The following is a 14,867-nucleotide window of genomic DNA, read 5'->3' on the forward strand; positions in this document are numbered from 1 at the left end:
TCTAACTGACTCTTCACTTTCAATGAGCAATGCACCTGCACTCCTAGGTCTCTTTGTTCGGCAACACACCCGAGGGCCTGACCATCAAGTGTACAGGTCCTGCCCTGACCAAAGTGCAGCACCTCACATTTATTTAGATTAAAATCCATCTTCCACTCCTCAGCCCATTGGCCCATCTGATCAAGGTCTTATTGTACTCGAGATAATCTTCTTCACTGTCCACTATGCCACCAATTTTGATCTCATCAGCAAACTGACTGACCAAATCTCCTATCTTCATCTCCAAATCATTTATATAAATGACAAAATGCAATGGATCCAGCACTGATCCTCGTGGCACATCACTTGTCAGAGGCCTCCAGTCTGAAAAAGATCCTTCCACCACTACTCTGTCTCCCACTTTCAAGCCAATTTTGTATCCAATTGGCTAGCTCCCCCAGGATCCCATGTGATCTAACCTCACTAACCAGACTACCATGTGGAATCTTGTTGAATGCTTTACTGAAGTTCATATACACATCAACCACTGAAGAAGCCTTTTTGCATGTATGCAATGTGGAGTAATAGCAATGGAAATCAGCAGCAAGTAAAATTAATGAATGTAGTAAATGCATGAGGGGAGTTGAACTGTGACAGAAAAGTTTATGAATTATTAGCTGTCACAGAAACAGCACTCTCTAGAAAAGCAATGTCATTCAAATAATTACCAGATGAACAGATGATGACAACACGTAGGTGTACCAATAGATGGTCAGGCAGCATCTGTGGAGAGAGAACATGACCAAGAATTTCCTATTTATAGTTTTTGTATCCTCTTAACTTTCTCTGCTTCAAGGAGAACAACTGAAATTTTCTTTCACCTCTTCAGATATTCAAGTTCCTTATCCTGTGTACCAAAGTAAATCTCTTAACATTCCAATGTGTGTCTCAGAGTTGAACACAATAGTCCAACCATTCTTTTATAAAGGTATATAACTTCCGTGTTTTGTACTTTGTTGTATCTAAAGTATCTGCCTATTTAATAGTCTTCACAGCCTGTCCTTCCACCTTAAAAATGTATATACATGCAAGCACCAGCTCACTGATCCTACAGCTTCTTTATAATTATATCCTACGGTTTATTTTGCTATTCCTCACACTTCATCTGCCGCATTTTACATCCATCAGTTGAGGTCCACCCTGAGCTTTTCATTAACATCTTCATCATTTACTACTTCCAAGTAGCAAACTTTAAAGTTTAAATTTTACAAACTTCATAGACTTTAAAGTCATCCTCTGTCAACAAAGTCCTGTGTATCGATATTAAGCAGTCACCCCAATACTGACCCCTGGGGAAAAACTACTGTATACTTCTTGCCAGACTGAAAAATACACATTCACCATTAATCCCTGCCTTCTGCCCCTTTGACAACTATGTATTCACACTGCCATTTCTCCTATAATCCCACAGGTGTCAATTTTGTTAACAAGTCTATTTTGTGGTACTTATCAATTATCTTTTGAAGTTCATATACACATCAACAAAATGACCCTACATAACCCTCTACATTACTGGATCAAGGTGTTAGTTTTTAACAAATCCATGCTGCTCAGGTGAATATAACACTGCTGTGCTCTTCCAGCACCCCTAATCCAGAATCTGGTTTCTAGCATCTGCAGTCATTGTTTTTATCTAAATATAACATTGTCCCATTGTCATTATTCAATGATAATCAAGTAAAGTTCACCAAGTCACAAAAACAGAAGCAGAGGGTGGGGGAAGGTAGCAAAGAATACAATGTGTGAATGGGGGTGGGGATGGAGGTGATAGGTCAGAGAGGGGGGTGGAGTGGATAAGTGGGAAGGGAGATAGGCAGGTAGGACAGGTCATGAGGACAGTGCTGAGCTGGAAGGTTGGAGCTGGAGTAAGGTGGGGGGAGGGGAAATGAGAAAACTGGTGAAATCCACATTGATGCCCTGGGGCTGAAGTGTTCCGAGGCGGAAGATGAGGTGTTCTTCCACCAGGCGTCGGGTAGTGAGGGAGCGGCAGTGGAGGAGGCCCAGGACCTGCATGTCCTCGGCAGAGTGGGAGGGGGAGTTGAAATGTTGGGCCACGGGGCGGTGGGGTTGATTGGTGCGGGTGTCCCAGAGATGCTCCCTAAAGCGCTCTGCTACGAGGCATCCAGTCTCCCCAATGTAGACGAGACTGCATAGGAAGCAGCGGATACAATAAATAACATTGGTGGATGTGCAGGTAAATCTTTGATGGATGTGGAAGGCTCCTTTGGGACCTTGGATGGAGGTGAGGGAAGAGGTGTGGACGCAGGTTTTGCAATTCCTGCGGTAGCAAGGGAGGGTGCCAGGATGGGAGGGTGGTTTATTGGGGGGCGTGGACCTGACCAGGTAGTCACGGAAGGAACTGTCTTTGCGTAAAGTGGAAAGGGGTGGGGAGGGAAATATATCCCTGTGATGGGGTCTGTTTTTAGGTGGTGGAAATGTTGTCGGATGATGTGGTTTATACAAAGGTTGGTAGGGTGGAAAGTGAGGACTGGGGGGGTTCTGTCCTTGTTACGGTTGGAGGGGTGAGTTTGAGGGCAGAGGTGCGGGATGTGGATGAGATGCGTTGGAGGGCATCTTCAACCACGTGAGAAGGGAAATTGCAATCTCTAAAGAAGGAGGCCATCTGGCGTGTCTGTGGTGGAACTGGTCCTCCTGGAAGCAGATACGGCAGAGACAGAGAATTGGAAATACGGGATGGCATTTTTGCAGGAGGCAGGGTGGCAAGAGGTGTAATCCAGGTAGCTGTGGGAGTCCGTGGGTTTGTAAAAAATGTCAGCGTCAAGTTGGTCATCATTAATGGAGGTGGAGAGGTCCAGGAAGAGGAGGGAGGTGTCAGAGATGGTCCAGATGAATTTAAGGTCGGGGTGGAATGTGTTGGTGAAGTTGATGAACTGCTCAACTTCCTTACAGGAGCACGAGGTGACACCAATGCAGTCATCAATGTAGCGGAGGAAGAGGTGGGGAGTGGTGCCGGTGTAACTATGGAAGATGGACTGTTCTATGTAGCCAACAAAGAGACAGGCATAGCTGGGGCCCATATGGGTGCCCATGGCTACCCCTTAGGTCTGGAGATCCCACCAACCTTCGCATAAACCGCATCATCCGCCGACATTTCCGCCACCTCCAAATGGACCCCACCACCAGGGATATATTTCTCTCCTGGCCCCTTTCCACCTTCTGCAAAGACCGTTCCCTCCGTGACTACCTGGTCAGGGCCATGTCCCCCAACAAACCACCCTCCCATCCTAGCACCCTCCCCGCCAACGCAGGAATTGCAAAACCTGCACCCACAGCTCCTCCCTCACCACCAACCAAGGCCTCAAAGGAGCATTCCATATCCATCAAAGTTTTACCTGCACATCCACCAATATCATTTATTGTATCCACTGCTCCCGATGCGGTCTCCTCTACATTGGGGAGACTGGACGCCTTCTTGCAGAGCGCTTTAGGGAACATCTCTGGAACACCTGCACCAATCAACCACACCGCCCCATGGCCCAACATTTCAACTCCCCCTCCCACTCTGCCGAGGACATGCAGGTCCTGGGCCTCCTCCACCGCCACTTCCTCACCACCCGACTTCTGGAAGAAGAACGCCTCATCTTCCGTCTCAGAACACATCAACCCCAGGGCATCAATGTGGATTTCTCCTGTTTCCTCATTTCCCCATCCCCCACCTCACTCCAGCTCCAACCTTTCAGCTCAGCACCGTCCTCATGACCTGTCCTACCTGCCTATCTTCCTTTCCACCTATCCACTCCACCCTCCCCTCTGACCTTTCACCTCCATCCCCACACCCATTCACTCACTGTATTCTTTGCTACCTTCCCCTACCCTCCTCTCTGACCTTTCACCACCATCCCACCCCCATTCACCTATTGTACTCTTTGCTACCTTCCCCTACCCTCCTCTCTGACCTATCACTTCCATCCCAACCCCATTCACCTTCTCCCCAGCCCCAGCCCCACCCCATCCCCCCCATTTATCTCTCCACCCTGAAGGCTTCCTGCCTCAATTCCTGATGAAGGGCTTTTGCCCGAAACATCTATTTTCCTGCTCCTCGGATGCTGCCTGACCTGCTGTGCTTTTCCAGCACCACTCTGATCTAAACTCTGGCTTCCAGCATCTGCCGTCCTCACTTTTGCCAATATGATCACAGCTGACTTTGAGCTCCCATTCCACTTTCCCCATAATCCGCAGCTCCCCTATAATTCAATTGTATTTGTTTATCTTAGCTTTTTACATTTTCAATGATCCAACCACTGCTTCACTCTCTCTCTCTCTCTCTGGGGAAGAGAATTCCAAAGATCAACGAATCTCTGAGAAAAGGAGAATGGTTCTGAAACCATGGCTCCTAGTTATTTATTTCCTATGAGAGGAAACATTCTCTCAGTATCTACCCTGTCAAGATCCCTCAAAATATTATGTTTTTAACAATCTCCACCTCTCTTTCTTCTGAACTCCAATTAGTGGTGGCCCAGCCTGCATAATACAATCCTAGGCATTGGCTAGGTGAACCGTGCTTCCAACGCAAGGACCTTCTTCTTTCAATATGGAGAGCAACATGCTAGGTACCTATCACCTTAATCCCCTCCCCCATCCACCTATTGTACTCTATGCTACTTTCTCCCCACCCCCACCCTCCTCTCATTTATCTCTTCACCCTTCAGGCTCTCTGCCTGTATTCCTGATGAAGGGCTTTTGCCCGAAACGTTAATTTTCCTGTTTCTTGGATGCTGTCTGAACTGCTGTGCTTTTCCAGCACCACTCTAATCCAGAAAATAGTATTAGGAATGCCCTGTATAGACTGCATGCTATTCTCCTCAACCAAGTTGAGATGCTCACCACACTGGCGCAAGTTTCATATCCTCACCGTTCCAGTGATGGTTAGGATGGGGGTTAGCTGGATACAGGGTATGTTCAATCCCCACACCAGTCTTGAAGGACTCATATCTCCCCTCAGGTTAACCCTCCACCAGTCACCTCTCTCTTTACTGAGAGAGCGGCCCTCCAGTCCAGTACCGTTGGTATCACGGCGATTTCATGTTTTAACGTTATTGCTGCAAATTGCAAATCTAGCAAAAGCATATTTACATTAAAACATTTCTTGAGTCTGATTATATATATCAGCCTGAGTAAAAGTCTGCAGAATCTAACACGGGGACCATAAGTAAGCCATCTGTAGATGCCCATCCATAAATAATTAATGTTTTCAATGTCAGACATGTATCCCCTGCTATGTGTTCATAGGAGCTCAATTTAAATGAAAGCTTTGTTACCAGATCAGAAATATATCTGAACATTACATTGGAATTTGTCATCAGGTCTTGAGGGAAACAAATCCTGCCTTTCTGCAGTCAAATCAAGCCTGAAGCAAACTGAAGTCACTGACTTCAGTACTTTATATAAAGGGTGTAGTACATTCCAGTCATTTGGTTAATTGGGATTTTCATTTCAAAGCATTTTGCCCGAACGAGATTTCACTCACAAATTGGTTTACTTTCAGGAACGTGTGACTGCCAGTGCACTGTTCTCATGGAGGTGTCTGTACTAAATGGGTCATGACAATAAAATGGGAAGCTGTAGCCAACCATCCAACCATTCTTGTCAGCACGAAACTTCAAATGCCTAGCAATAGGGGAACATTCTTACATTCAAGTCATAGAATGATACACAACTACATAACTATTTGAAGGTAAAGAGCTGTCAGGCCAGAGAGAATGATCAAGAGAGAGTGGGATTGGGTGGGTGTTCCCTTATGCTGTAGCCATTCAATGATAACCAGAATAGGACAGAGCAGAAGGAAGCCATTTAGCCCATTATGTCTGTCCTGGCCCTTAGAAAGAGTCATCCAATTAATCTAAGTTTCTCACCAAGTGTTATCTAATTCATTTTGGAAAGGTAAAAGATTGTAACAACCCGATTAACTCAAAAAAAAGCTCTCCTTCTCTCCCCTTGTTTTTTTTTCAATGCCAGTTATCTTTAATTGGTGACGGCTGGTTAGTGACAGCTTCTCCCAACCTCAATTCACCTGAGTAGTGGAACTAGTTTCTCCTTTCTACTCCCACAGAACCTCACATTTCCAAAAAGTACTTTTCATTACTATAGCTGAGCTTTCTATATTCTGTACCAAAGAAAAATTACCTACTGGAATACTACATACAAAAAGCAGAAATGCCACAGACCTATGCTGGATCCTAATTTTCAAATATGCATCAACCCTCAAGAATGCAAAGAATTTGATCACAATTTAAGGTATGGAATCCTGTTGTTCACTTTTAAGAAACATTAACAAAGAAAATTCCACCTAAATGTGGGGTGAGAATGTTGGGTGGTAACTAAGGTGCTGCATCATCCCTCAACCAGCAGAAAAAGTCACTGGATTCTCCACCAATAAGCTCATTGAGAGCTGAGAGGTATGAAAAGGTGGAATATCTCATCCAATAGACTTGGGTCACTAGGAGCTACCAGCCAATCAGTGAATGGCAGCTTCTGGGTCCTAAAGTTCATCTGTTGAGGCTGACTCTAAAGTGACCCAGTACAGACAGGAGTAAACTTTTTCACAGAGTACCCCTGTTGCATCATCCAATTGAGAGGAGAGTGTGGGATACTATTTTAGCAAATCTGTGCAGCATTCCTTCCTCGGACAATATATCTCGGTATCCTAAGATAGACAGCCCAGAACAGTATACAGTATCCAGGTGTGTAACTCAACTAGCTGAAGCTACTTTCTCTCCAACCCCACCCTCCTCTAGCTTATCTCTCCACGCTTCAGGCTCACTGCCTTTATTCCTGATGAAGGGCTTTTGCCTGAAACGTCGATTTCGCTGCACTTTGGATGCTGCCTGAACTACTGTGCTCTTCCAGCACCACTGATCCAGAATCTGGTTTCCAGCATCTGCAATCATGGTTTTTACCTCGCTGAAGCAGACTAGAATTCCTTGATCGAGGGCAGCATTTCACATTGCTCTTTGATGATTTTCTGTGCCTGGAACCTCAGCATCACTTTGGACCCCCACAGTTTCTAGCTTTCAATTATTTAGAATGTTCTGTCCTTTCTTGTTCCAAAGCAGATAACCTCATATTCACTCCAGTGAGACATCGAATGGGCAGTCCCTCAGAGACTTGAGCGACTGGGACAGGATAGGTTGGTGAGGAGTTGAAAGTTACGAAAACATTGGGGTGTTATGATGTGCATAAATATTTGAGTAGTATCAGGGACAGTGCAATATGAGAACAATCAGATATTTGACAAAGAGCACTTTCTACAAATGAATCCGATAAATCTACACCGCTATACCTTATATAATCGTTAGAGGAGATTGGTCATGTCTCTGGGTTGCACGGCAGGGGTAGCTCAGTGGTTAGCACTGCTGCCTCACAGCACCAGGGATCCGGGTTTGATTCCAGCCTCAAATGACTGTCGTGTGGAGTTTGCACATTCTCCCAGTGTCTGCATGGGTTTCCTCCCACTGTCCAAAGATGAACAGGTTAGGTGAATTGACCATGCTAAATTGCCAAAGTGTTCAGGGATGTGTATGTTAGGTGCACTAGTCAGGGATAAATGTAGAATAATAGGGGAATGGGTCTGGGTGGGTGATTCTTCAGAGGGTTGGTGTGGACTTGTTGGGCCAAAGGGCTTGTTTCCACACTGTAGGGATTCTAGGAAAGAGAACAGAGGAGATGTGTAAGTAATTTCTATTCACCAAGTTATCAAGTGAAACTGATATTTGCTGAGTTCACTTACAAGGACAGACTTTTCTGGCCTTATGTCATAATGAATCAATAGAGTGAAGATTGAAAATTCATGCGTGTGGAGAGAAAGAACGTAAGAACTAGAAGCAGGCCATTCAGCCCCTCGAGCCTGATCTGCTATTTGATACAATCATGGTCACCTTGGCCTCAATTCACTCTCCATAGTCCTTTAACCTATTACTAATTACAAATGTCTAACTCCTCCTTAAATACAAGGAAGGAGGAAGGAAGCTATTCCATTTAAATAGTTCTCTTCACATTCTTAGAATGTCCCACAGTGCTTTACATCCAGCAAAACACACTTTACAAAGTGTAATCATTTTTGGAATGGCAGAACAGAGACAACAAATTTGCACATAGCATGATCTCTCAGGCAGCAATACAACAATAATCTGATAACCTCTGGCATGAAATATTGATTGGAGACTAATTTCGTCGGATATGTGGAACAGTCCATCTTCCGCAGCTACACTGGCACCACCCCACATCCCCCCCCACCTTTTCCTCTGCTACATCGATGACTATATCGGTGCTATCTCCCCAGAGGAGGTTGAACAGTTCACCCACTTTACTAACACCTTCCACCCCGACCTCAAATTTACCTGGACCATCTCAGACTGCTCCCTCCCCTTCCTAGACCTCTCCATTTTTATCTCGGACAACCAACTCAACACGGACATTTATTATAAACCGACTGACTCCCACAGCTACCTAGATTACACCTCCTCCCACCCTGCCCCCTATAAAAACGCCATCCCATATTCCCAATTCCTTCGCCTCCGCTGCATCTGCTCCCAGGAGGACCGATTCCAATACCAAACAACCCAGATGGCCTCCTTCTTCAAAGACTGCAATTTCCCCTCAGACGTGGTTGACGATGCTATCCACCGCATCTCCTCCACTTCCTGCTCCTCTGCCCTTGAACCCGGCCGCTCCAATCGCCACCAGGACAGAACCCCACAGGTCCTCACCAACCACCCCACCAACTTCCAGATACATCGTATCATCCTTCGTCACTTCCGCCACCTCCAAACAGACCCCACCACCAAGGATATATTTCCCTCCCCTCCCCTATCAGCGTTCCAGAAAGACCACTCCCTCCGCGACTCCCTCATCAGGTCCACACCCCCCACCAACCCAACCTCCATTCCCGGCACCATCCCCTGCAACCACAAGGAATGCAAAACTTGCGCCCACACCTCCCCCCTCACTTCCCTTCCAGGCCCCAAGGGATCCTTCCATATCCGTCACAAATTCACCTGCACCTCCACACACATCATTTACTTCACCCGCTGCACCTGAGGCGGCCTCCTCTACATTGGGGAGACAGGCCGCCTACTTGCAGAACGTTTCAGAGAACACCTCTGGGACACCCGCACCAACCAACCCAACCAGCCCATGGCTGAACACTTTAACTCCCCCTCCCACTGTGCCAAGGACATGCAGGTCCTTGGCCTCCTCCATCGCCAGACCATGGCAACACGACTCCTGGAGGAAGAGCGCCTCATCTTCCGCCTAGGAACCCTTCAACCACAAGGGATGAATGCAGATTTCTCCAGTTTCCTCATTTCTCCTAACCCCACCTTATCTCAGTCCCAACCCTTGGACTCAGCACCGCCTTCTTGACCTGCAATCTTCTTCCCGACCTCTCCGCGCCCACCCCCTCTCCGGCCTATCACCCTCACCTTAACCTCCTTCCAGCTATCGCATTCCCAATGCCCCTCCCCCAAGTCCTTCCTCCCTACCTTTTATCTTAGCCTGCTTGGCACACTCTCCTCATTCCTGAAGAAGGGCTCATGTCTGAAACGTTGATTCTCCAGCTCCTTTGATGCTGCCTGACCTGCTTTTCCAGCAACACATTTTTCAGCTCTGATCTCCAGCATCTGCAGTCCTCACTTTCTCCTCGAGACTAATATTGGCCAGAAGGCTATGATAACTCCTCTGCTCTTCTCAAAAAGAGTGCCATAGAGTCTTTCACATCCCCCTAATAGAGAAGGCACAGCCTCAGTTTAATGTCTCATCTGAAAGACAGCAACGGTGCAGCACTCCCTCGGACCTACACGGGGCAAGGTTACATTTCTCTGTTCCATTCTAGACAGTGAGACGTGAATACACTGATTGTGACCAAGAGACAAGTGTACAATCAACTGAGCCATGATGGGCACACGCGTAACAGTAACGAATGTTGCCTCTATCATGTCTCTGCATTACACAGCTGGCTCACTATCTAGTCTCTTTAAGATTGATGCAAATGCCTGCATCTTAAGGGAGAAGCTGCTCTGTGCAGCTGCCAACATTCCTAGCTCTCGCATGGCGGTGCTCCTATGCAGCTTAGAGGGAGATTCAAATTAGCCTCTACTTAAATCGATGGGCAGGAAAAGAAATCGAGTGGTTTTGCTTTCAGAAGGGTTCACTCTGAAAACCCAATTCACTGAGTCAACGTGATCCTGTGAGACACACCAAAAGAACTAGTCCCCATTGTGAGCTGGAAAGAGATTTCCAAAGTTTCTCCAGAATGAAGGCACAAGGGAGTGGGTTTCCTACACAGGGATGTAATTAGGAAGTCACACCCGAATGAAGGGGTTCATGACGAACACCGGGTACCTTCTCAAGGAGTACAAATACTGACCTTTGTCAGTGACTCCCATGTCAAATAAAAGATTTTTAAAAATGTTATGCTTGAAGAAAGAATTTAAAAATCAAGCATATATACAGACCAATACCTGTAAACACCAAGATTCCTGCCAATCTGATTAATATTTACCAGATATTTTTTTAAAAAAGACAAGTGTACAACCAACTGAGCCATGATGGGCACACGCATAACAGTAACGAATGTTGCCTCTATCATGTCTCTGCATTACACAGCTGGCTCACTATCTAGTCTCTTTAAATCATGGTAAACAATTAGGATCCAAGAACTGTGAGCCTGACGTCGGTGGTGGGCAAGTTGTTGGAGTGAATCCTGAGGGACAGGATGTACATGTATTTGGAAAAGCAAGAACTGATTCGGGATAGTCAACATGGCCTGTGCGTGGGAAATCATGTCTCACAAACTTGAATGAGTTTTTTTTAAGAAGTAACAAAGAAAATTGATGAGACAGAGTGGTAGATGTGATCTATATGGACTTCAGTACAGAATTTGACAAAGTTCCCCATGGGAGACTGGTTAGCAAGATTAGATCTCATGGAATACAAGGAGAACTAGCCATCTGGATACAGAACTGGCTCGAAGGTAGAAGACAGAGGGCGGTGGTGGAGGGTTGTTTTCAAATTGTGACCAATGGAAGTGCCACAAGGATCGGGGCTGGGTCCATTACTTTTCATCATTTATATAAATGATTTGGATGGGAGCATAAGAGGTATAGTTAGTAAGTTTGCACATGACACCAAAATTGGAGGTGTAGTGGACAGTGAAGAGGGTTACCTCAGATTACAACAGGACCTGGGCCAGATGGGCCAATGGGCTGAGAAGTGGCAGATGGAGTTTAATTCAGATAAATGTGAGGTGCTGCATTTTGGGAAAGCAAATCTTAGCAGGACTTATATACTTAATGGTAAGGTCCTAGGGAGTGTTGCTGAACAAAGAGAACTTGGGAGTGCAGGTTCATAGCTCCTTGAAAGTGTAGTCGCAGGTAGATAGGATAGTGAAGAAGGTGTTTGGTATGCTTTCCTTTATTGGTGAGAGTATTGAGTACAGGAGTTGGGAGGTCATGTTGTGGCTGTATAGGACATTGGTTAGGTCACTACTGGAATATTGCGCGCAATTCTGGTCTCCTTCCCATCGGAAAGATGTTGTGAAACTTGAGAGGGTTCAGAAGGATAGATAGACATTTCCCAGGGGCGGGGAGTCCAAATTAGAGGACATAGGTTTAGGGTGAGAGGAGAAAGATATAAAAGAGACCTAAGGGGCATCTTTTTCACACAGCGGGTGGTACACATATGGAATGAGCTGCCAGAGGAAGTGTTGGAGGCTAGTACAATTGCAACATTTAAAAACCATTTGGATGGGTATATGAATAGGAAGGGTTTGGAGGAATATGGGCCGGGTGCTGGCAGGTGGGACTAGATTGGTTTGGGATATCTGGTCGGCATGGATAAGTTGGACTGAAGCGTGTGTTTCCGTGCTGTACATCTCTACAACTCTATAACTGAAATGTAGTAACTCACCAAGAATTCTTCAACAGCACATTCCAAACCTCACAACTACCCACGAGAAGGAAAAAGGCAGCAGATACATGGTAACACTACCCCAAGCAAGTTCCCCTTCAAGCCACTGACCATCCTGACTTGGAAATATGTCACCGTTTCTTCACTGTCACTGGGTCAAAATCCTGGAACTCCCTCCCTACCTACAGTACATGGTGGTTCATATAGTGGTTCAAGAAGACAGCTCATCACCACCTTCTCAAAGGCAACTAGGGATGGGCAATAAATGGTGGCCACCCAGCAACGCCCACATCCATGGAATGAATAAAAGTAAACAAACATGCTGTATGTTTCTGCTGCAAGTTGATAAATAAAGTCTGCCACATTGGCACAGCATTTTTAAGAATATGCAATAGGTGAGGTTTTCAATGGAACCTATATAGATGTGAAAAAAAACCTGAAAGAAGCAGAAAATACAGTACATGTCACAATGAGGTTCCTTTTTATTTCATTGTTAAAGAATTTCAGTAAAAGACCAGAGAAGTGACTTTATTCCCACTGAGCTCTCAAATTACAGTTTTAAATTCTACTCCCATCTGGAAGCTCAGGACCTTCAGGGGAACAGCCTATGGGTGAAGCCAATGTACATTCAAATATATGGATCAAAATGACAGGTGTAAAAGTATTATCAAAAATTATCACCAAATAGTTAATACATTTGCGCCTGACTTCCTCAATCTTTGATGTCCCAATCATGTTTCTGAGCACAAATACACAGAAAGTGACACAGGATAGTTCACTCTCCAGAAGAGGTTAACATTACGACAGGCTGATCAGGGCACATTCTGAGGTAGTGTTCCCTATTGGCTAGTTAACGTTTCTGTGCCAGACACTATGTGCTTGTATTTCTTGTCATACTTTTCTGATCTTCTCCTCATCATCAGGTCAGGAGTGAGGATGTTTACTCAAGACTATGCAGCTCTCATCATCATTCATATCTCCTCATTTACTGAGGTGGTCCCTACCTGTATGTAGCAAGACCTGGGCCGGGTGCTGGCAGGTGGGACTAGATTGGGTTGGGATATCTGGTCGGCATGGACGGGTTAGACGGCATGGACGTGTCTGTTTCCATGCTGAACATCTCTATGACTCTAAGTGGCAAATACCATTCACATGACACACATGAGCAATGATTATCTCAAACCAGAGCATAGTCTAACTATTTCCCCAAAATGTTCAATCGCTGAATCCCAGGGATTACTATTAATCAGAAAATTAACTGGGCCAGCTATATAAGGATGAACAGTTACAGTTATTAGAAGAGACTCACCTGAGATCCCAAGAACATATGATGATCTCAAAAGACTCCTGACTCTCCAAAGCCTGTCCACAATCTACCAGGTACACGTCAGGAGGTTGAGATAAAATACTCCCCACTTATCTGGATGAGTGCAGCTCCAACAATACTCAAGAAGCTTGACATCATCCAGGCCAAAGCAGCCCACCATCCAACTTCTTGAACCTTCAGTTCCTCCAACATTGTTGCTCAGGAGAAGCAATGTGTACCATTTTCACAATGCATTACAGAAATTCACCAAACCTCCTCCAACAGCACTTTCCATGACCTCTATCATCTCAAAAGACAAGGGCAGTAGATTAATGGGAACACCACCAGCTCTAAATTCCTCTCCAAGCCATCCTGACTTGGATAAATATCACCGTTCTTTCACTGTCACTGGGTCAAAACCCTGGAACTAACAGCAATGTGGGTGACCCTACATCTTAAGGACCACAACAGTTCAAAAAGGCAGCTCACTCCCACCTCCTCTGGAGCAATTAGGAATGGGCAGCAAATGCTCATTTTGTCAACGATACCTCTTTTCCAAGAAAGATTGTTTGTAAAATAAAGGATATTCCAAAATAATAATTCGAGTAGAAAGAAATTGAGAAATCTTCAAATCAATGCTAATAGATGCAAATGAGCATGAGGCAAGACAGTGCTGTACCCGACAAACATTCAAATCACTGCAACCAAACAGCTGAGGCCTCATAACAAGCAGTCCCTGCCAGAAGGCATGGAGGAATTATGTAGCTCAAAAAGAACATTGTGCGATTAACCCGTCATTCACCTTCAGATTGCTTTTTTTTTTAACATTCCAATGTTTCAGACACTGGGTAGCAATGCTGAACTACAAACATAAACATGCCTCCTCATCCAAAACAGGAAAACTCTGCAGTAAAGTAACATCCAACTTCATTGATTTCAATGATGCTGCAGTCAACGATGTTTGAGCTGCAGAACTCATATCTACCTGAAAGTCATTGCTCACCCTCATTGGAACACAGCTTGAAAGGAGGGTGGGAAGGAAGAGACAATCGACTTAGTGATGGAATGATGCAAAAATAAAATTATGCTAAATGAGGCAATATATCAGAAAGACAGAAGATGCTGGAGAAACTCAGTAGTTCTGGTAGTGTCCGTGGTGATAGAAACAGAGTGAATATTTTAAGTCCAACATGACTCTTCTTCAGTCATTGCAAAATGTTAACCCTGGTCCAGCCCTTGGATACGGCTGGGTCACAGACCATCACAGAGTAGAATGAGATCATTCAGCCCCTTGTGCCTGCACTAGCTCTTCAAACAATCATCATTACATGATACCAATCTTCCCCTTTATTCTCCCCACACTCTCACACACCATTTCTATACAAGTAAACATCCAATGCCTTCTTGAATGCCTCACTTGAACCTGCCTGCACCATATTTCCAGGATCAACAGATTCAAATCTATCCACATACCTATCTGTTTATCTGAACGTAATGTTTAAATTTTAACTTTATTTCTCATCTCCTAACTATGGACCACTTAGAGGTATGTGACATTTTTGTCTTATTTCTCTATTTTGTATGTAAGATTTTGTGC

At 45.1% G+C, this 14,867-nt stretch overlaps 1 protein-coding gene across 4 annotated transcripts in view; it reads right to left on the bottom strand.

Moving 5' to 3' along the window:
• Window positions 1-14,867, bottom strand: part of LOC132815514 (protein spire homolog 1-like) — a 186,629-nt gene that overhangs the window by 131,367 nt on the left and 40,395 nt on the right. The gene's annotated exons all lie outside the window — the stretch shown is intronic.

The sequence above is a fragment of the Hemiscyllium ocellatum genome, chromosome 4 (assembly GCF_020745735.1).
Source record: "Hemiscyllium ocellatum isolate sHemOce1 chromosome 4, sHemOce1.pat.X.cur, whole genome shotgun sequence".
Classification (NCBI taxonomy): domain Eukaryota; kingdom Metazoa; phylum Chordata; class Chondrichthyes; order Orectolobiformes; family Hemiscylliidae; genus Hemiscyllium; species Hemiscyllium ocellatum.